This window comes from Triticum dicoccoides, chromosome 4B, assembly GCF_002162155.2.
Source record: "Triticum dicoccoides isolate Atlit2015 ecotype Zavitan chromosome 4B, WEW_v2.0, whole genome shotgun sequence".
In the NCBI taxonomy this organism is placed as follows: domain Eukaryota; kingdom Viridiplantae; phylum Streptophyta; class Magnoliopsida; order Poales; family Poaceae; genus Triticum; species Triticum dicoccoides.
In genome coordinates this window covers 570,989,661-571,013,000 of record NC_041387.1, presented here as the reverse complement: position 1 = coordinate 571,013,000, position 23,340 = coordinate 570,989,661, and the positions used below count along the sequence as shown (strand labels likewise).

Below are 23,340 nucleotides of genomic sequence, written 5' to 3'. Positions count from 1 at the left end.
TGGGAGAAGTCCACCGTAGTCTCGGGGACTACACCCAGTGGGTGCACTCAGCGTGCCCCCACCGGTTCCAAGATTCCGTTCGACATGGTCTGACAAGACCGACTGCCGAAGTTGGAATGAGGAAATTCAAAATACACACACTACGGTCGCCTGCCAGCAGTCGACCATAGTCTCGGGGACTACACCCAGTGGGTGTACTCAGCGTGCCCCCACCAGTTCAAGAAGTTCGAAGAATCAATCGACGCACCCAGTGGGTGTACAGATTCAAAGATCTTCGGAAAGGAAATCTTCAGATTGCATATCCTAACAGAACAAGTGGTGATCGACTAACCTGGACATTGCTCTGGAGGGCTGAGCTAGCATCATAAGCTGCTTGGCTGGCTTCCTGGATCGCCTTCACCTGCTCCATCATGATCCCCGCCTGGCGTATAGCCTCCCTAGCGGCACCCGCTTGGTCCTCTGGGACGTGGTGCGTGGCGCAAAGGGAGGGCGGATCAGCAGTCGACGATGAAGGCCGGGCACTCATCAGCGGCACAGCGAAGGACACAGAATGCCGAGTGACTTCACCACCTTCTTGAACCAATGCCTTGGGCATCGGCGCAGTCCGAATGGTCTTGCTAGACAGCGCCTTCTTGTTCTTCCTCCCCCTCAGTGGCACCTCATCGTCGTCATCAGGGAGATCAATGACGTGAGGAGGAGCTGCAGGATAAATCCAGAGTTAGAAACGAAAATCCAATCGACCAGATGTGAAACTACAGAGAGCGTACCAGGATTGGAGGTGGCAGCGTCTTCCATCTCTTGATCGTCGTTCTTGGTGGAGGTCTCGGAGGTAGCGGCACTGCAGATTTCAGAAACCAGTCAGATAACTAACGAGTCGACCAAGAGTCTACCCATGCTAAACAAGGAAACACAAGTTCTGCTGTTACCCGGAAATTGTGGGAATGGCCATCTTCATCTTGGGCAGGGCCTTCGACGGCTTCAACGACTCCGCTCGGGGATGCTTTGGAACTTTTTCAGTCGGAGCAGGGGAGGACGTCCGAGGGCGCTTTGTCGACTGTCCCGCAGGCACAGTTGCTTTGTCACGCTCAACCGAGGGGTCGTGGGTGAGCTTGGATCGCCTTTCCTTGCGAGAAGGTCGGCTTCCTCCTCCTCTTCCTCCTCCTGCTCCTCCTCCTCTCCACCAGAGTCGTCGTCATCTTCGTCCCCCTCAGCGTCAGATTGCCACTCCTCCTGACTTTCGCCTCCGCTCGCCTCCTCCTCTTCGACTTGCTCTTGCGCCCCGTTGGGCATCGAGTACATCTCGGTGGTGACCTAGAAGACAACGAACAAAGAAAAAGTCAGTCGACTGAACTCTAACAAAATGGAATGAAAAAAGTAGGATCACAGTCGAAGAAACAGAATTGGACCTTGTCTGGCTCGTATTATTGGTCGAATGGAGGAATCCTCCTGGCTCCATGGGGGTTGTCTTTATTCCCTATGATGGCAGTCATCCACCTCTCGAACGTGGCATCCTCGACCTCCTCCGGGTGGACCCGAGTGGTGTCTTTAGTGCCAGAATACATCCACATCGGATGGTCTCGGTATTGAAGAGGCTGGATGCATCGTCGAAGGAAGACCTCCAGGAGATCCATGCTGGTCACCCCGTCACGGATAAGCTGAACTACGCGTTCAACCAACACTTTAACCTGTGCCTTCTGTTCCGGGATCACCTTCAAAGAAGAAGGCTTCCCCACTCGTTCCATAGAAAAAGGAGGGAGTCCAGTCGAGTGCCCTGGCATCGGCTGGTCTTTGTAGTAAAACCACGTCGACTGCCATCCACGAATCGAGTCGGGAAGTACCATGGCCGGAAAGGCGCTTTTTCCCCTCATCTGAACTCCGAGGCCCCCACACATCTGAATCACTTGGGTTCTCTCATCACTCGGATTGGCCTTTTTCACCGTCTGTGAGCGACAGGTGAAAATGTGCTTGAAAAGACCCCAATGAGGCCGACAACCCAGGAAGTTCTCACACAACAACATGAAGGCAGCAAGATACATGATAGAGTTGGGTGTGAAATGGTGGAGTTGTGCCCCAAAGAAGTTCAGAAATCCCCGAAAGAAAGGATGAGGAGGCAGAGAAAATCCACGGTCGACGTGGGTAGCCAAGAGGACACACTCACCCTCCTGAGGCTGCGGCTCCCACTCGTTCCCCGGAAGCCTCGCTGATCCATGGGGGATCAGTCCTTCATCGAACAGGTCATGAAGGTCCTTCTGACGGATCGTCGAGCGGATCCAGTCACCCTGGATCCAGCCCCGCGGCAGGCCGGTCCTTGACGAAGATCCGCCCCGACTGGTCGCCCTTCCCTTCGCCTTCGTCGTCGCCTTCTTTGCCCGCTCCAAAGCCGTCGTCCTCTCCTTCACCATCGTCACCGGCGAAGCGTGCATGAAGTAGCAGCGCTAGGACGGAGGCGAGCGTGGCGGATGAATCTGGAGAAGAGGGAAGGAAATGAGGGTGCACTGTTCAAAACCCCCGCCTGGCGCTTTATATAAGGCCGCTTCCGAGTGGCTGACACGTAGGCCCGGGCGATCTTGTCAAATCCCGCAACAGTCGTGCGCGCGATACGTGGCGAAAAAGGTGGCGTAGAAATCAAGGCGTCCCTGCCTTATCCCGTCCGATTGTTGCGGCCTCGCCCCGTCCCGCGCGCTTCCCAAAATTCGAACCCCACAAAATCCACGGGTTGCAGAACAACTCATCAGATGGAAGATCTCCCCCACTCTGTCACTCGGAGCTCTCTAAGCGAAAACTTCACTCGACAGATACAAAGAATGGATCAAGGCGACTGAAAAAGAAGTTGGCACCATCACCTAAAGTTCATTGATCCAGAACAAGACATACTCATAGCACGAAAGATGGGTTGGAAGAATTCTCAACTCCTTCCTCACTCAAACCTCGATCCATTCGGGGGCTAATGATGAAGTCATGTACCTAGGGTAGGGTCATGGACCTATCCAAGATACCCTCCCCAAGGACATCTCTAGAAGAAACTACCTTTCAGTCGACCTGGAAGGATTTCACTCGACGAACTCGAAGACACTCGACCATGAAGCCAGTCACTCGACCGCCAGGTGATCTAGAGTCACTCTGCACATAACGGCGGGGGTGGCAGCGCTCCAGTCTCCCGACCTCAGCGACAAAAGCGTGTGGCGTGCACCACGACATGCACCAGTGCAGCGGCTTCAGACGGCTACGACCCAGACACGACGACACCATCTATGGCAACTGGTTCGTCGTGTAACAATGCAGCAGAGTCTTCCCGGCACATCGGTGAAGACTGGCGCACGAAGCGTCATGGACGGCGCCACTCTCACCGGCGATCGCGGCTCCCGACGCGCTCACGTCTCCCGGTGGGGTGACAACCGGCGGAGGCGATAACGGCGGCATCCATGGGCCTGTACCTGCGCGGCGCTGCTCGTACCTCGGGGCAGCGGCGGCTCAAGGCGAGGCACGGTCGGTTGCAACGCCTCTTCACGGCGACGCACGGGAACCGGCGGCGGCGGTTATTGCCCTCGGGAAATTGGTAACCGCACGGGAGAGAAAGAAAGGAATCCTATTGGCGATTTTACAAATCAGCCACATGATTATTTGTTAATCCTGGAAAAGTCCCTGCTTTCTCTGATTTATGGCATATCCTTATCAGATCTTGCGTTTTAGCCCCTTGGCTTCAGCACTTTAACAAAAAATTGTTGTTATTTGCATGTTAAGCCATGGGCTTCAGAGCAAATATGCACGTAGACTATTGGTAAATTGCATAATAATTAATTATGCATCATTTTACATCATGTAAAATGATTGTCTAAGACCATAAGTCTTATTTTATTACGTGAATAATACTGTTGCAAAGCAATATGTTGACTCCATTGTTCAAATGGAATATGGAATTTGCTTGCAAAACTTTGGAAAACAAAAGGTGGTACAGTGTATGACATTGCATGACTATGTTATGTCTACACACCTTATGTTAACAAACTGATATGACAATTTTCAAATCTGCACACAACTTATGGATTGGTTAAGCCAATGTATAACTTTGTTCACAATTGAGAGGTCTATGTCACCTCGTGGCGACCACCTTCAATGTGTTTTAATTAACACAAGGTTGTGCAAAGTACCACAAGGGTGAGGTCTACACCACTTGGTGGTGATTACCTCTGTGTGTTCTACAAATATGATCTACACCATTTTATGGTGATTATCTATTTGTAGAAAGTCATATTATGGGTCGTTTAGGCTTTTCCTAGACCTTTATGTGGATTTAGCACATCATAGTAACGAAATAATTGTTTTGTTTGGAGCTATGATGTTTGTATTATTATTGCCTACCTTCATGATGTTTTTCCAAATATTTGCCAATTTCATAGAATTTGTCATTGGTTGTGACTAAAGTGTCACATACTCCCTCAGGAGAGGATTACAAGGCATTAGTGGCTACTATGCTACATATTATGCTATGATGAGAATTATGCAAAACACTTGCATAATTTGGTGATTACCTTTCATCCATACACAACTTATGAGACGTCATCATAGCTATGAATTATGTTTCATGCACAGCTGAGAGGTTTATGATGTTTTATGGCGATTACCTTCATGTGTTATAGATAACATAAGGTTGTGGAGGCTATGGTCGACTACCTCTATGTGTTCTATGGAAATTAAAGGTTTATCCTTTCTGAGGTGACTACATTTAATTTGAAGAACTACATCACATTGTGATGATTATCTTCTTGTGAAGGCCTACCCTACGGGTCACAAAGAATCACCATGGCCATAATTATGTTTAGCCATAACATTTTCATCCTACTTAATTTGCTGAAGGTAAATTAATGCATGAGAATTTCATGCAACATATGGCTGGCCTTTTTGGACAGGAAATGCGATGAGATGACATTTGGTGGGAGTAACTATTTAAGATGGGTCATGGACATTAAAGATTTTGTCGACCTAGAGCCTTGTTTCCACAGAAACTCCACCTGCAGAGAATGTCATGGCTATATAAGAATATGCATATTTGCATTTATGTGCCATCGCAATGGCTCGGTTCTCAAACTAAGTATGTAATGGATGATGAATATCCATTTTCCCTTTGAGCCTTCACTGAGACAAGATATATTGTTATAAGCATCACATGAATGATTATTCATTCGTTGTTAGGACTTCGAGTCCATTGAGCCTTATAATTATGTTGTCTATAAATCAACATTATGTTGAGATTATGTGATAAGGCGGCTTCAGATACATATCTGACTATAAGTCCTTACTGCACTTTACGTTCTCCTAGGAAGGTAAACAGAAATATCATCTTTGTTTCAGGTTGCAATGCCTGAAATTCATGCTAGTACTCTTAGTACTAAGAAATAGTGGTTAGAGAATGATACGTCTCCAACGTATCTATAATTTTTTATTATTCCATGCTATTATATTACCCGTTTTGGATGTTTATGGGCTTTACTTTACACTTTGATATCATTTTTGGGACTAACCTACTAGCCGGAGGCCCAGCCCGCATTGCTGTTTTTTTTGCCTGTTTCAGTGTTCCGAAGAAAAGGAATATCAAACGGAGTCCAAATGGAATGAAACCTTCTGGAGCGTGATTTTTGGAACGAACGTGATCTAGAGGACTTGGAGTTCAAGTCAAGAAGCAATCAAGGCGGCCACGAGGGTGGAGGGCGCGCCCCCTATCTCGTGGGCCCCTCGGGCGTCCACCGACCTACTTCTTCCTCCTATATATACCCACGTACCCCGAGAACATCAGAGAGGACCACGAAAAACTATTAAAACCACCGTAACCTTTTGTATCCGCGAGATCCCATCTTGGAGCCTTCGTCAGTGCTCCGCCGGAGGGGGGTCAACCACGAAGGGCTTCTACATCAACACCATAGCCTCTCCGATGAGTTGTGAGTAGTTTACCACAGACCTTCGGGTCCATAGTTATTAGCTAGATGGCTTCTTCTCTCTCTTTGAATCTCAATACCATGGTATCCTCGATCTTCTTGGAGATCTATTCGATGTAACTCTTTTTGCGGTGTGTTTGTCGAGATCCAATGAATTGTGGGTTTATGATAATTTTTATCTATGAGAAATATTTGAATCTTCTCTGAATTCTTTTATGTGTGATTAAGTTATCTTTGCAAGTCTCTTTGAATTATCAGTTTGGTTTGGCCTACTAGATTGATCTTTCTTGCAATGGGAGAAGTGCTTAGCTTTGGGTTCAATCTTGTGGTGTCCTTTCCCAGTGACAGCAGGGGCAGCAAGGCACGTATTGTATTGTTGCCATCGAGGATAAAAAGATGGGGTTTATATCATATTGCATGAGTTTATCCCTCTACATCATGTCATCTTTCTTAATGTGTTACTCTGTTCTTTATGAACTTAATACTCTAGATGCATGCTGGATAGCGGTCGATGTGTGGAGTAATAGTAGTAGATGCAGGCAGGAGTCGGTCTACTTGTCACAGATGTGATGCCTATATACATGATCATGCCTAGATAATCTCATAATTATTCGCTTTTCTATCAATTGCTTGGCAGTAATTTGTTCACCCACCGTAATACTTATACTATCTTGAGAGAAGCCACTAGTGAAACCTATGGCCCCCGGGTCTATCTTTTATCATATAAGCTTTCAATCTACTTTTATTTGCATCTTTACTTTTCCAATCTATATCATAAAATACCAAAGATATATTTTATCTTATCATATTATCTCTATCAGATCTCACTTTCGCAAGTGGCCGTGAAGGGATTGACAACCCCTTTATTGCGTTGGTTGCGAGTTCTTGTTTGTTTGTGTAGGTGCATAGGACTTCTGAGGAGCCTCCTACTGGATTGATACCTTGGTTCTCAAAAACTGAGGGGAATACTTACGCTACTATTGCTGCATCACCCTTGCCTCTTCAAGGAAAACCACCGCAAGCTCAAGACGTAGCAAGAAGGATTTCTGGCGCCGTTGCTGGGGAGGTCTTCGCTCAAGTCAAGACACACCAAGTACCCATCACAAAATCATCTCCCTCGCATTTACATTATTTGCCATTTGCCTCTCGTTTTCCTCTCCCCCTCTTCACTCTTTCCGTTTTATTCGCCCTCTCTTTCCCAATCTCCTCTCTCTTTCGCTTGCCTCTTTTTTTGTTTGCTTGTGTTGGATTACTTGTCGCGATGGCGCAAGATAATACCAAATTATGTGATTTCTCCAATACCAATAATAATGATTTCCTTAGTACTCTGATTGCTCCTCTTAATGATGTTGAGTCTTGTGAAATCAATACTGCTTTGCTGAATCTTGTTATGAAAGATCAATTCTCCGGCCTTCCTAGTGAAGATGCCGCTACCCATCTAAACAACTTTGTTGATTAGTGTGAGATGCAAAATAAGAAAGATACGGATAATGATATTGTTAAATTGAAGTTATTTCCGTTTTCACTTAGAGATCATGCTAAAGTTTGGTTTTCGTCTTTGCCTAAGAATAGTATTGATTCATGGAACAAGTGTAAAGATGATTTTATCTCTAAGTATTTTCCTCCCGCTAAGATCATCACTCTTAGGAATGATATTATAAATTTTAAACAACTTGATGATGAGCATGTTGCCCAATCTTGGTAAAGAATGAAATTGATGATTCGCAATTTCCCTACTCATGGTTTGAATTTATGGATGATCATACAAAATTTTATGCCGGATTGAATTTTGCTTCTAGAAATCTTTTAGATTCGGCTGCGGGAGGCACATTTATGGAAATCACCTTAGGAGAAGCTACAAAAGTCCTTGATAATATTATGGCTAATTATTCTCAATGGCACACCGAAAGATCTACTAGTAAAAAAGTGCATGCTATAGAAGAAATTAATGTTTTGAGTGGAAAGATGGATGAACTTATGAAATTGTTTGCTACTGAGAGTGCTCCTATTGATCCTGATGATATGCCTTTGTCTACTTTGATTGAGAATAATAATGAATCTATGGATGTGAATTTTGTTGGTAGGAATAGTTTTGGAAACAATGCTTATAGAGGAAACTTTAATCCTAGACCGTTCCCTAGTAATTCCTCTAATAATTATGGAAATTACTACAATAATTCTTATGGTAATTTTAATAAGATGCCCTCTGATTTTGAGAATAGTGTTAAAGAATTTATGATCTCTCAAAATAATTTTAATGCCTTGCTTGAAGAAAAATTGCTCAAAGTTAATGATTTGACTAGGAACGTTGATAGACTCTCGCTTGATGTTGATTCTTTGAAACTAAGATCTACTCCTACTAAGCATGATATCAATGAGTACCTCAAAGTAATGAGAGTGTCTATTGATGAGAGCAAAGAAAGAACCGCTAGATTGCGTGCTAAGAAAGATTGCTTTTATAAAAGCGTGTTCTTCTAGTTTCCATGAAAATAATGATGAAGATCTTAAAGTTATTGATGTGTCCCCCATTAGATCTTTATTTTGCAATATGAATCTTAATAATGATGGGACTAGAGATGAGTCAACTTTAGTTAAAAGGCGTCCCAATGATTCGGAGTTTTTAGATCTTGATGCTAAATTTGGTAAACGTGGGATTTGAGAGGTCAAGACTTTAAATAGCATTGAACCCACTATCTTGGATTTCAAGGAATTTAATTATGATAATTGTTCTTTAGAAGATTGTATTTCCTTGTTGCAATCCGTTGTGAATTCTCCTCATGCTTATAGTCAAAATAAAGCTTTTACCAAACATATTGTTGATGCCTTGATGCAATCTTTTGATGAAAAACTTAATTTGGAAGTTTCTATACCTAGGAAACTTTATGATGAGTGGGAACCTACTATAAAGATTAAAATTAAAGATCATGAGTTTTATGCTTTATGTGATTTGGGTGCTAGTGTTTCCATGATTCCAAAAACTTTATGTGATATTCTAGGTTTCCATGATCTTCATGATTGCTCTTTAAATTTGCACCTTGCCGATTCCACCATTAAAAAGCCAATGGGAAGGATCAATTATGTTCTCATTGTTGCAAATAGAAATTTGGTGCCCGTAGATTTTATCGTTCTCGATATAGATTTCAATCTTTCTTGCCCTATTATTCTTGGTGGACCTTTCCTTAGAATGATTGGTGCGATTATTGATATGAAGGAAGGGAATATTAGATTCCAATTTCCATTAAGGAAAGGCATGGAGCACTTTCCAAGAAAGAAAGTTAAATTACCTTATGAATCTATTATGCGAGCTACTTATGAATTGAGTGCCAAAGATGGCACTACTTAGATCTATCCTCGCTTTTATGCCTAGCTAGGGGCGTTAAACGATAGCGCTAGTTGGGAGACAATCCAATATATTTCCTTGCTGTTATTTATTAAAATTTTCATCTACCTTATCTTTAGATGTTTTTTCATGTTTTAATTAGTGTTTGCGCCAAGTAGAACCTATAGGATAACCTATGGTGATAGTTAATTTGATTCTGCTGAAAAACAGAAACTTTGGGCGCACGAAAATAATTTTAGTAATTCACAGAAACGTGCTTTTGCGTTGATTCTTTTTGCTGTAGATCAAAAGACAACTTTCACAGGACTTCCTATTTTTTTAGGATTTTTAAAGTTCCAGAAGTATTCGAGAGTTACAGATTGCTACATATTGTTCTGTTTTTGACAGATTCTGTTTTTCGTGTGTTGATTGCTTATTTTGATGCATCTATGGCTAGTATTAAGTGGTATGAACCATAGAGAAGTTGGAATACAGTAGGTTTAACACCAATATAAATAAAGAATTAGTTAATTACAGTACCTTATGTGGTGGTTTTCCTTTCTTTCACTAACAGAGCTTATGAGATTTCCTGTTGAGTTTTGTGTTGTGAAGTTTTCAAGTTTTGGGTAAAGATTTGATGGACTACGGAATAAGGAGTGGCAAGAGCCTAAGCTTGGGGATTCCCATGGCACCCCAAGATATTCAAGAATAGCCAAAAGAATAAGCTTGGGGATGCCCCCGGAAGGCATCCCCTCTTTCGTCTTCGTTTATCGGTAACTTTACTTGGAGCTATATTTTTATTCGCCACATGATATGTGTTTTGCTTGGAGCGTCTTGTATGATATTAGTCTTTGGTTTTTAGTTTACCACAATAATGCTTACTGTACACACCTTTTGGGAGAAACCCACTTGATTGGAATTTATTAGAATACTCTATGTGCTTCACTTATATCTTTTGAGCTAGATAGTTTTTGCTCTAGTGCTTCACTTATATCTTTTAGAGCACGGAGGTGGCTTAATTTTGTAGAAATTGTTAGCCTCTCATGATTCACTTATATTACTTTGAGAGTATTTTAACAGCATGGTATTTGCTATGGTTATAAAATTGGTCCTAGAATGATGGGCATCCAAGTTGAGTATAATAAAAACTATCATAGGAAGTGAATTGGATGCTATGATCAATTTGATACTTGATAATTGTTTTGAGATATGGAGGTAGTGATATTAGAGTCATGCTAGTTGGATGATTATGAATTTAAAGAATGCTTGTGTTGAAGTTAGCAAGTCCCGTAGCATGCACGTATGGTGAAAGTTGTGTAACAAATTTGAAACATGAGGTGTTCTTAGATTGTGCATCCTTATGAGTGGCGGTCGGGGACGAGCGATGGTCTTTTCCTACCAACCTATCCCCCTAGGAGCATGCGCGTAGTGCTTGGTTTTTGATGACTTGTAGATTTTTGCAATAAGTATATGAGTTCTTTTGACTAATCTTGAGTCCATGGATTATACGCACTCTCACCTTTCCACCATTGCTAGCCTCTTTGGTACCGTGCATTGCCCTTTCTCACCTTGAGAGTTGGTGCAAACTTTGCCGGTGCATCCAAACCCCGTGATACGATACTCTCTATCACACATAAACCTCCTTATATCTTCCTCAAAACAGCCACCATACCTACCTATTATGCCATTTCCATAGCCATTCCGAGATATGTTGCCATGCAAATTTCCACCGTTCCGTTTATCATCATGACATGCATCATCATTGTCATATTGCCTTGCATGATCATGTAGTTGACATCATATTTGTGGCAAAGCCACCATGCATAAATTTTCATACATGTCACTCTTGATTCATTGCCCATCCCGGTACACCGCCGGAGGCATTCATATAGAGTCATATCTTTGTTCTAGTTTTGAGTTGTAATTCATGAGTTGTAAATAAATAGAAGTGTGATGATCATCATTATTAGAGCATTGTTCCCAAATTAAAAAAAAGGATAAATAAAAAAATAAAGGCCAAATAAAAAAATAGAAAGGCCAAATAAAAAAAGGAAAGGCCCAAAAAAAGGGGGGGCAATGTTACTATTTTTTCCCACACTTTTGCTTCAAAGTAGCACCATGTTCTTCATATAGCGAGTCTCATATGTTGTCACTTTCATATACTAGTGGGAATTTTTCATTATAGAACTTGGCTTGTATATTCCTATGATGGGCTTCCTCAAATGCACTAGGTCTTTGTGAGCAAGCTAGTTGGATGCACACCCACTAGTTTCTTTTGTTGAGCTTTCATATATTTATAGCTCTAGTGCATTCGTTGCATGGCAATCCCTACTCCTCATGTTGACATCAATTGATGGGCATCTCCATAGCCCGTTGATTATCCTCATCAATGTGAGACTTTCTCCTTTTTTGTCTTCTCCACACAATCCCCATCATCATATTCTATTCCACCCATAGTGCTATATCCATGGCTCACGCTCATGTATTGCGTGAAAGTTGAAAAAGTTTGAGATTATTTAAGTATGAAACAATTGCTTGGCTTGTCATCGGGGGTGTATAAGATGGGAGAATTTTTGCGTGACGAAAATGAAGCATAGCCTAACTATATGATTTTGTAGGGATGAACTTTCTTTAGCCATGTTATTTTGAGAAGACATGATTGCTTTGATTAGTATGCTTGAAGTATAACTATTTCTTATGTCAATATGAACTTTTATTTTGAATCATTTGGATCTGAACATTCATGCCACAGTAAAGAAAATTACATTGAGAATTATGCTAGGTAGCATTCCACATCAAAAATTCTGTTTTTATCATTTACCTACTCGAGGACGAGCAGGAATTAAGCTTGGAGACGCTTGATACGTCTCCAACGTATCTATAATTTTTTATTGTTCCATGCTATTCTATTACCCGTTTTGGATGTTTATGGGATTTACTTTACACTTTTATATCATTTTTGGGACTAACCTACTAACCGGAGGCCCAGCCCGTATTGCTGTTTTTTTGCCTATTTCAGTGTTTCGAAGAAAAGGAATATCAAATGGAGTCCAAACGGAATGAAACCTTCGGGAGCGTGATTTTTGGAACGAACGTGATCCAGAGGACTTGGAGTGCAAGTCAAGAAGCAATCAAGGCGGCCACGAGAGTGGAGGGCGCGCCCCCTTATCTCATGGGCCCCTCGGGCGTCCACCGACCTACTTCTTCCTCCTATATATACCCACGTACCCCGAGAACATCAGAGAGGACCACGAAACACTATTTCCACCACCGTAACCTTCTGTATCCGCGAGATCCCATCTTGGAGCCTTCGCCTGCGCTTCGCCGGAGGGAGAATCAACCATGGAATGGCTTCTACATCAACACCATAGCGTCTCCGATGAGCTGTGAGTAGTTTGCCATAGACCTTCGGGTCCATAGTTATTAGCTAGATGGCTTCTTCTCCCTCTTTGAATCTTAGTACCATGTTCTCCTCGATCTTCTTGGAGATCTATTCGATGTAACTCTTTTTGCGGTGTGTTTGTCGAGATCCAATGAATTGTGGGTTTGTGATCAAGTTTATCTATGAGAAATATTTGAATCTCCTCTGAATTCTTTTATGTGTGATTAAGTTATCTTTGCAAGTCTCTTTGAATTATCAGTTTGGTTTGGCCTACTAGATTGATCTTTCTTGCAATGGGAGAAGTGCTTAGATTTGGGTTCAATCTTGCGGTGTCCTTTCCCAATGACAGCAAGGGCAGCAAGGCACGTATTGTATTCTTACCATCGAGGATAAAAAGATGGGGTTTATATCATATTGCATGAGTTTATCCCTCTACATCATGTCATCTTTCTTAATGTGTTACTCTGTTCTTTATGACCTTAATACTCTAGATTCATGCTGGATAGCGGTCGATGTGTGGAGTAATAGTAGTAGATGCAGGCAGGAGTCGGTCTACTTGTCACGGACGTGATGCCTATATACATGATCATGCCTGGATAATCTCATAATTATTCGCTTTTCTATCAATTGCTCGGCAGTAATTTGTTCACCCACCGTAATACTTATACTATCTTGAGAGAAGCCACTAGTGAAACATATGGCCCCCGAGTCTATCTTTTATCATATAAGATTTCAATCTACTTTTATTTGCATCTTTACTTTTCCAATCTATATCATAAAATACCAAAAATATATTTATATTATCATATTATCTCTATCAGATCTCACTTTTGCAAGTGGCCGTGAAGGGATTGACAACCCCTTTATTGCGTTGGTTGCGAGTTCTTGTTTGTTTGTGTAGGTGCGTGGGACTTCTGAGGAGCCTCCTACTGGATTGATATCTTGGTTCTCAAAAGCTGAGGGAAATACTTACGCTACTATTGCTGCATCACCCTTGCCTCTTCAAGGAAAACCAACGCAAGCTCAAGACGTAGCAGAGAACCACGAGGATTTGAATGTAAAGTGAAGAAAAAAAAACAAGTAGAAATTGAGTGTATATCTAAAAGGGAATGGATCATTTAATATAAATGATCATAATGACAACTTTCAAGTTTGTCAAAATGGTGATTTTACGGAAAGTCGTACTAATGATTACCAATTGGTCAAGTATTGGGTTGAACCATACCACCGTCTCACTAGAGACAAATGTTTTTAATGGGATAAGTTTGAAGTTCTACTTTAAAAGGAAAGCAACCAGAAATATCCTGGCATGGTAAAGGAGAATGGACTCCTCTACATTGATATATGCTTGTGGAATGATATTCCCAAGATATTTTGGAGATCTCGTGTAGTCTCCTAGTTATACCTAAATATCATTTGCCTATAATTGTACTACTACATATAGTATAAATTGCAACATCTTGTCCCTCGGACATGATAGTTGAGATAATTGAGTATATGAGTCAGTTCATACTCAATCTTGTTGCATAAATAATAATTTTTTCTCCTTTATCATCATGGTATTGGACGATTAGAGAAATTATTGACAATTCTGTTAGCCACAACTTGACAAGTTGCAATATTCCTAACAATCATCTGATTGTTTTATGCACTACATGTGACATTAGGGAATTGATTTTAAGGCTCTCACCTTAAAATTTGAAATGAGCCAGCCAATATTCTTGATTGAATGCAAGAATATGTTTAGATTATTCAACCATTATCTGGGTTATCTTGGTACTTCATGGTGTTAATAGACCCATCTAGAAGATGGCCTTAGGTGTGTATATCCACACATAACCATGCATTTACTGAATTAAGTGCTCAAATTGACGAATTTAGAGCAAATTATCCTAACGTGGGATAATTCCATTGGAATGGAACTGTCGTTGAAGTTGATTCATGGGCATTCAATGGTTGTATTCAGTATATGGTACATAACCAGAATGGTTTGGTTTGATCTCCTATTAAAGAGATTCAATATTGCATAGCCAATGTTGCAGAATTGTGATTTACCAACATTTTGTTGATGGTAACATGCGGTCTCGCACTCTGCATATTTGATCTAAATGAGATCAAATGATAGTGCACCCCCTTGCAGTTTGTACGTGGAAATAAGTGAAGTATTTCCCATCTGCGGTAATTCGGTTGTATACCGATATCACCACCCCCAGCGTACATCATGGGCCTTCACATATAGTTGGGATCTATGTGAGGAATAACTGTGGTATGTTCGTTAATCCGCCGAATACCTTAACCCTTACAAGGGAGGTTATTTGCAGCCCATACGCTGATTGCTTTTGCAATAAGAACATTTTCTGGCATTAGGGGGAGATGAGTACCACAAAGAATGCCAGGAAATGGATAAGAAATGTCATAGACATTTTGTCCCCGTACTTAAGAATCTGAAATGCAGGTTCAAGTTATGAAAAAATTGCAGCATATTGCAAATAATCTGCCAAGTATATTTACTGATAACAAATGTGTTACTATGGTCAAGTACCAGAACGAGTTGAGGTACCTAATAAACCACTCGTCTCCCTAGATGAGAGCAAGAGGGGGAGAATTCTGGTCGCATGAGATTAAGTTCTCATATGTTTCAGTGAAAACAGAGAAGATTGACCCCTCAATCAGTAAATATGATTCAACCTTGGGTTGAATGACACCTGAGGGATGTGTGGCATCCAAAGTCCAACACATATGTGCACACATTTTTATGTGTTGGGACATCGAAACACCTTGACTCTGTTGTTGCGGGAAATCACAAGGAGTTAAGAGCCGTAATAAGAATTCCACAATGATATTGATTCATGAGAATCATATATGAGAAAGTCTACATATGTCGACATAAAATTCTTCTCGGGAATTGCTAGATTCCTTTTGGGCCCTGAACCAAATCCATGGAGAGTGTTTTTGCATTTATATTGGTTCAAATGAAAGCAAGCAATTAAGAAAGAGTGGCACTCGCTCATCAAAGAGAGGTATTTACCATTGTAAAACCTGCTCCTCATAAGTATCTTCCAGAGGGAAGAGAAGTGAATTTTTGTTTGGAAACAAAAATAAATGAGGTGGTGAGAAAGCGAGGCTTGTAGCAGAAGGGTTTTTCGCAGAGACCCGACATCAGTTACGATGTAGCATACCTTCTTGGAATGAGTGGAATTATGTTTTGATATTGAATGTTAATGGCAGTACAAATCCATACGGCTGATGTATGTAATGTCTACATACTCCTATGGGTCAATTAGTTTGGATGTATATATTGAAGTCATTGAATGGCTTAATATTCTGAATCCAAAGGTAAATCGCAACATGCATGTGTGGAACTTCTTAAGTCATTCTATGACTTGAAGTAGTCGGAAAATTGTGTGGTGCAACCGACTAAGTGAGTTATTCCTTGACAAGGATTACTCTCGTACTAATGATTGTTGTTGTATATTCATGAAGAAATCCTGGATTGGATTTTACATCATCTTATTTTGTGGTGCCAATGATTTTATCATCAAAGTCTGTATAAGACATGAAATACACACAATCATGTTAAGATGGATATTTGGGTTAAACCAAATTATGCTAAGTTTATGACTTGAGCATATTCCCCTAAGATATCAGTCTTCATATATATCTGGAAGTATTGGAGAAGTTCAATATAGATATATCTCTACTACCTAAAAGAAACATAACGTTCCGTATCCCCTCTTACGCCTCCCACTCTTCGTCCGCCTCTCCCTATGTCCCTAGACTCTGAAAATCGAGAAGCACATCCCTCCCGAAAAAATTGGGATTCAGAATAAAATCCCCCGAGGATCACCTCCTTAACGCACGCGATTTTCCTTCCTTCTATTAACGCACGATTCCTATCTCGCCCCCAAATATTTCTTGGCCAAGTCAACCAACGATCGCTCCTATGCTCCATCATCCACGGTACCACGATGGCGGGTTGAAGGAAAATATTGGCGAGAGAGGGAGGGAGTTCTACACATATTCTGCCGTCCGCCATCATGGACACCCGCAAGTGATGCGCCGCCGCCTTCCTCGTCAAGCCGGCACGGGCGCTTCTCCGCCTCGCCAAGCGCGGCGTGCGAGCACCATGGCCGTGGCGCCACCGACATTCCTGCTGTTCGACCCGATCCACGGCACATCTTGTCGAGCTGACCCGGAGGACTACGCCCGTTTCGTCATCTCTGGCAACGACATCTAAGGGAACGTGCAGGCCCTACCGTGCTAGGAGGCCAAGGACGCGCTCGAGAATCGATTCACGCGTCTGGTGGGCGATGAGGACTACAAGAGCTGCACCGTTGTCCTCGTGGAGCAGATACCGGTGGCGATCGACTTGGCCGACCCAGGGAAGCACACGACGTGGATCATTGGGATGATCAGGAATGCCACCATGTCAAATGAATTGGCGAGAACCTAGTTCTCTACTGGGATCAAAGACGTTAGTTCTCTCTTTTTATTTCTATACAATGTGTACCTACGAACCTGTATTTGATGTCTTCTCTTAATTAATGAAAGGAAGCAATGTCGCATTTTGTCTATCAGGAACAATGCCGCCGCCAGCAAGGAGAACTTTGCGTTGAGGGAGCTTGAGCGACGGCACATCTGCATGAGGAGAAAGCGACGCTGATGGATCGAGTGGTGGTGGTGAAGCGCGACGTCGCGCCGATGAAGCTAGCATACTGTGCTTGAGCAACACATGCAGTACGAGAAGGCGGAGCGCGATGCCTGATGTGATAATGAATAACGTGCTTAGGCTGGAGATCATGCGCATGTGAGCTTCTCCTGCTCCAGTTTATGCACTTTTTTCAAAACCCTAATAAATATTATGATTTGATTTTTGTACAATTCTTGTCATTTGGAAGAGTTTGCTTGATATTGGTGGTCTTCAATTGTGGATGGGAAAAGACTAACGTTCAGAGATTATTGTTAGATGATTTGATGACCGGTTTTAGTTTTAGTATTCATTTATGTATTGTTTGTGAATTGGTGACACGCCTTGGTTAATTTTTTTTTGCATGATCAAAAGAATGTTAGTTTGCGAAACAATCATTCACGTGGCTTTGCTTCTACCGACGACTGTACAACACATAATCCAAGTTTTTGTGGCATCGGCTTGTTCAGGGAAACGGCATCAGCGAGACAATGTTCCAAGGGTCTTGTTTGTCGATTTCGAGCCCATCGTCTGGTGCTAAAATCAATGCCTACCACACTTGTGTTGTTGATATAGTCTGACATTAAGATTTGGACCGTGTGTTCATAAACTGGTATGCTAGGAATCGATGGAGTAGAGGGGCTTCTCGGAGACGAGCGAGGATTTGGGTGCATTGGAGAAGTACTATGCGGTGGTTCTAGCTGAGGGCGAAGACGACGAGGTCATAGTTGTAACTCAAAGGTTCCATTGACTTAATCATCTATTTGATTGATTTACTTCCATTTTCACCTGTAGCAACGCACGTGCAAATGCCTAGTTATATCAAAGACACATATGGTCATATTATACCTAATATGGGATACAAATCCTTGAGACATAGGCTAGATAGTGAAGTGATAGTGGACATGAAGTGTCATATCTAAATACCATCGAAGCACTCATATATCTTGGAAAATTTGTCAGGCCTGACACTATACTTTTTGGCAATTTATTGGTAGTGCAATTCCCTGAAAGGTATAAGATTTGTGTAAGGAATATCCTCGGCTATATCCAGGGCACAAAGGGTCTTGATCAATTCCATCCGGAAAATCAAGATGGGACCATGGTTTCATATATTGATAGTGGCTAATTATCTGATCCCACAATGCCATATCAAAGACTGGGTTTGCTGGAAGAGTATTTTGAGGGAAGTCTTCAGAATAGACTCTAAATGAGTCCTTCCAGTGATCATTCTATTTTATTTGAAGCATCACAAAATGTGGATGACTTCATAAAATGATTGGCCACATGTGAAATCATGTGGAGATTATCATTATCTACCAAGATAATGTCACTTGTATTGCTCACGGGTTATATTTATCCTCATGAATTACAGAAATGTAAGAGGGTAATTTGCAAACAAACTATTGTGGTATTCACTATATCTCTATCAATGTTTATATTCAAGAACTAGGTTCGTGGATTTGGTATGAGATAACTTTGAGGTTTGCAAAGTTCAGGGGGAGTAAAATCCCAAATTATAACCCGTTGGTGATCTTCTGATCACTCATATTGTACTCTTTTTCCCTTTATGAGTTTTTCATGATGGTTTCTCATATAAGGTTTTTAACGAGACAATATAAATACAAGTGCGGACGTATGTCATATGGTTTCTCCTTATATTTTCCCCACTGGGTTTTTAAAGGAGTTTTCGGTGGCATATCATTATAATGTTTCTCCTCGAATTTTTTTCACAGGGTTTTTAGGAGGAATTTTTGGATTGCAATATATAGATGACGAATTGATCAAGGGGGAGTGTTAAGAAATATATTATGTGATCAATTGTATGGGAGGGATGCCTCCCAGGAGGTGTCTGTTGAGGAAGAGGTGTCTGCCCAACACACCCCTTCAGGCTGTATATAAGTGGGTCTCCCACATTACAATAGACTAAGAGAATCATTTGTGTCTTTTCTTTGTCTTTTCTACTTTGATACTACAACAGATCGATCGGCATTCTTGGACGAGTACTTCACCTCGAGCAACCATGCAAGGCATCCACACGCGAAGGCGTTGCGTTTGCATGGCGGTTTATGTCAACCACTGCATACAGCCGCGCGCACCGATCCACGGCTGCTGATCGAAGGCGTCGCTGGCATGTTGACGGCCGGAAGCATACAAATGCACGTCCTGGGCCTGCTGATTAATTCTGTGCCGATATCTTTATCGACAGCCATATGAGCCATGAATGAAATCCCAGCTTCGCGCTGTTCACTACGAACGCCCGGCCTGTCTCTGCGCGTCAGTACTGCTCGATCGTGCATTTCACTGCCTCGTCGATCATCTTTTACGTGGAATGAGTGTGGTCCTAGACCAAAAAAAGGCTGCTGGTAGGAAGAAGATCATCTCGATTTAGGTGTGTGCTTTGTAGTGGTTTGCATTCAAGAGGGATAAGCAGAGCATGCATTCATTGATTGGACCGACCGGGCTCTCAAACCAGCCAGACATGCATGCACCAGCAAGCTAGCATGCAGGTCGAGCAGCTGTAGCGGCAGCCAGCCAGCCACAGTGGAGTACGTACGCACGCACGTACGTAATGCGGACACGCCACCATATATAGCATTCTGCAGCCTATCCTGCTCTCCGCGGACGTACACCACGTACATGCACATGCCCACTCGGTCGATCCAACGCCCTAGCTAGCGCCAGCACTGTTGGACCGGGACGGATCGACCTGGGAGATGCATCGATGGAGAGAGTTCGCTGGGCGCAGTGGCGTGTCTAGCTTAATTCTGCGCACGCATTTGCATGGGGTGCACTGCGCATGACTGAACAGCTCTTGGCCTCACACAGTGGCGCTCGTACGTACGTACTTACGTGGATGGATGGATTGATCGTCGGTGCCGGTGCGTGTGGCCGCAACCGCCCGGGCCGGACGGCCGAAACGTGGTGTCGTGTCACGTCCGTCCGGCCGAGGCGACCCGTGCGCGCACATGCACGTACACGGACTGTTGCTGGGGGGCTTACGGAGTTGATGCTTTGCCAAACTGCCGTTGGGTGGCCTCGAATAGGTTTCGCACTGTGTGAGTAACAAGAACCTAGCCTCTCTAGGTCCGTCCTCCTCCCCGCACTGTGCCTGAGTTGATGCATGCGAGGCACGAGCCGACGGACGGCACGTACCGCTCCATCACAAGCCCGTTTTCCGCATGGGATCTCCATGTCCTGCTCGAAAAAATTTGCGCACCGGATTTCGGAACGGAGTGTTGGCGTCGTGTACGTAGGTATACGTAGGGTGGGACTGGGAAGTGGTAGCACGTACGTACGTCTTTGCAAACAGAGCTACTCCTAGCAGGTAGGCTGGCATGGACATTGGAGTCGTATCGTGCCGTGCGATGTTTTGACTCCGAGTTAAAACACTCGCTCTGCAACGTACCGCGTACACCATGTGCGAACGAACGAAACGCACCCGTACCCGTACCCGTACTGTACGTGCTTCGTGGGGAGCGGCGGCAGGGTCTGAGCGGTGGGGCCCAACCTCGGGCGTACGTGCGCGTGCTGGGGCGCAGAGGTTCGTCCCTGTCGGGTTGGCGAGTCGTTCGTCGGGCGCGGGCAGAGGCAGGCGGGGCAGGCGACCTTTCCCTCCGCTCGTGCGCCCATGCCGAAGTGACCGAAATGACCCCGACGCACGCACCGCGGGCCCCACGTGTCGGGGACAGACCATTCCCTTCCCGCAGACACGGCGTGAATGTAATGGACCCGTGTGCCCACTCGGCCGGGCCTCGTAAGGGCTGACCCCTGGGCTCGGGCGCCCGCGGGCCTTCAAAAACCTGTTGCGACGAGTGGGCCAGGTCAACGGTCAGCAACGGAGGGAAGAAAAAAAGTAATGCAAGAGCCAACGGTGAGCGGACACGTGTGCTCCTACACCCGGTCCTCGATGAGCCTACAGTGTGGGGCCGCGAGGAAAGAGACGGTAGCCGGTGGACGTCCACCTCATGGAATTGTTATCATTATTTGACCGGTCCACGGCCGGGGCTCGTCTCGCTCGTGCCGGTGCACCCTTTTTCTTCCCTTCCACAGCTGGGTGATGGCTGGATTCGCTGCAAATAGTGGCACTCAGCCTCTGTTTACCTCCATGCTTGTTTCACACGCTCACAAAGTCACAAGACCGTCCAAACAAGATTTAGAAACATGCACAAAAGATGCAACAGATTAAGGCCAACTCCACCGCGCGATCCCAAACGGACGTCCGTTTTGTCCGATTTCGGTCCATTTGGGTAGGGATTTGGGGTCGTGTCCGGGCCTGTCCTGGGATGCGGTGGCCGTGCGCCCAGCGCGCAGCCGCATCCATTTGCCCCATCCTGTCCGTGAGGGGCCAAAAATGCCTAAATTTGCATCAAACTACTTCTAACCCAAATGTTTGTCTGAAAATTAAAATAGTTTTACAACCCAATTGAAATTGTCTTAAATAAAATAGTTTTACAACCAAATCGAAATTGTCTTGACTGAATATAAATTGGACCAATACATCTATTGGTTGCCAATGTGATCCCAGACGTGCTCAACCAAGTCATTTTGAAGATTCAAATGAGTGTGCCAATCACGCATCTCACGGTGGAATTGGACAAACTGTTCAAATGTGGTCGGGTTTTGGTGCAGGGGCTCAATATTTTCACCTTGATAATCAAATCATTGGTCGAAGATACTCTCATCACGCTCATCCTCGACGATCATGTTGTGCATGATCACACAAGCAGTCATCACCTCCCAAAGCTTTCTTTCATCCCATGACAGTGCTGGGTTTCGAACAATACCCCACTGGGATTGAAGCACACCAAAAGCACATTCCACATCCTTTCTAACACTCTCTTGCATTTGGGCAAATCTTTTTCTCTTCTCACCTTGGGGTTTCGAGATTGTCTTCACAAAAGTTGACCACTGAGGATATATACCATCTGCTAGATAGTATCCTTTGTTGTACTGGTGGCCGTTGATCTCAAAGTTGACAGGTGGGGAGTTTCCTTCTGCAAGCCTCGCGAAGACTGGAGAACGTTGCAGCACGTTGATATCATTGTGAGAACCTGCCATACCGAAGAAAGAATGCCATATCCAAAGATCTTGCGATGCCACCGCTTCTAATATGACAGTGCACCCGTTAACATGCCCCTTGTACTGGATCTGCCAAGCAAATGGACAATTCTTCCACTCCCAATGCATACAATCAATGCTGCCAAGCATGCCTGGAAAGCCTCTAGCTGCATTGGTCGCGAACAATCTATCTGTATCAGCGGCAGTTGGCTGCCTCAAGTACTCTGGGCCAAACACCTCGATCACAGCCTGGCAAAACTTGTACATTGATATCGGACAAGTTGTCTCACTCGTACGCACATACTCGTCCACCAGATCGCCTGGAATACCATATGCAAGCATGCGGATGGCCGCGGTGCATTTCTGGTAAGAGGAGAATCCAAGCTTGCCAAAGGCATCCGTCTTGCACTCGAAGTATGGGTCATGAGCAACCACTCCCTCTCGGATACGATTGGACAAATGCCTTGCCATACGAAAACGGCGACGAAATTTATCCGGCTTGAAGAGCGGGATGTTGGCAAAGTAATCGGCATAGAGCAGGGCGTGGCCCCTCTCCCTGTTGCGGTTCAGGTTGGGAGCCTTGCCAGGGAGTGACCCCCTGTACCGAGGAAGCTGCCGTTGAATATGGTCGTTCACGACCAGTGCAACCACCACAAGTTCTTCATCATCTGACGACGAATCGTCCGATGAACAAAGGAAGTGATGGAAGAAAAACTCGTCTCCACTGTCCATACCTTTGTTGGCAAAAGGTCGAACACCTTGCGGTCGCGGTGGCGAAGCGGCCGCGATGATCACCTCGACGTAGCAGGGGTGGTTGACGGCCGGCTACTGACCGCTCTGGAGCTCTCGTCGGAATCTGCCTCGGCCACCGTGGTCCGTCGCCGGCAGTCGTGTCCCATCCGGCACCGGCAAGGACGGCGATGGCCAAAACTACGGCGAAAGCGCGGGCGTGATGGCGGCC

At 44.0% G+C, this 23,340-nt stretch overlaps 1 pseudogene; it reads right to left on the bottom strand.

The window, feature by feature from the left end:
- LOC119292383 overlaps positions 1-22,970 on the bottom strand; it is a 50,454-nt pseudogene extending 27,484 nt beyond the window's left edge.
- Positions 22,971-23,340: the final 370 nt, after the last annotated feature.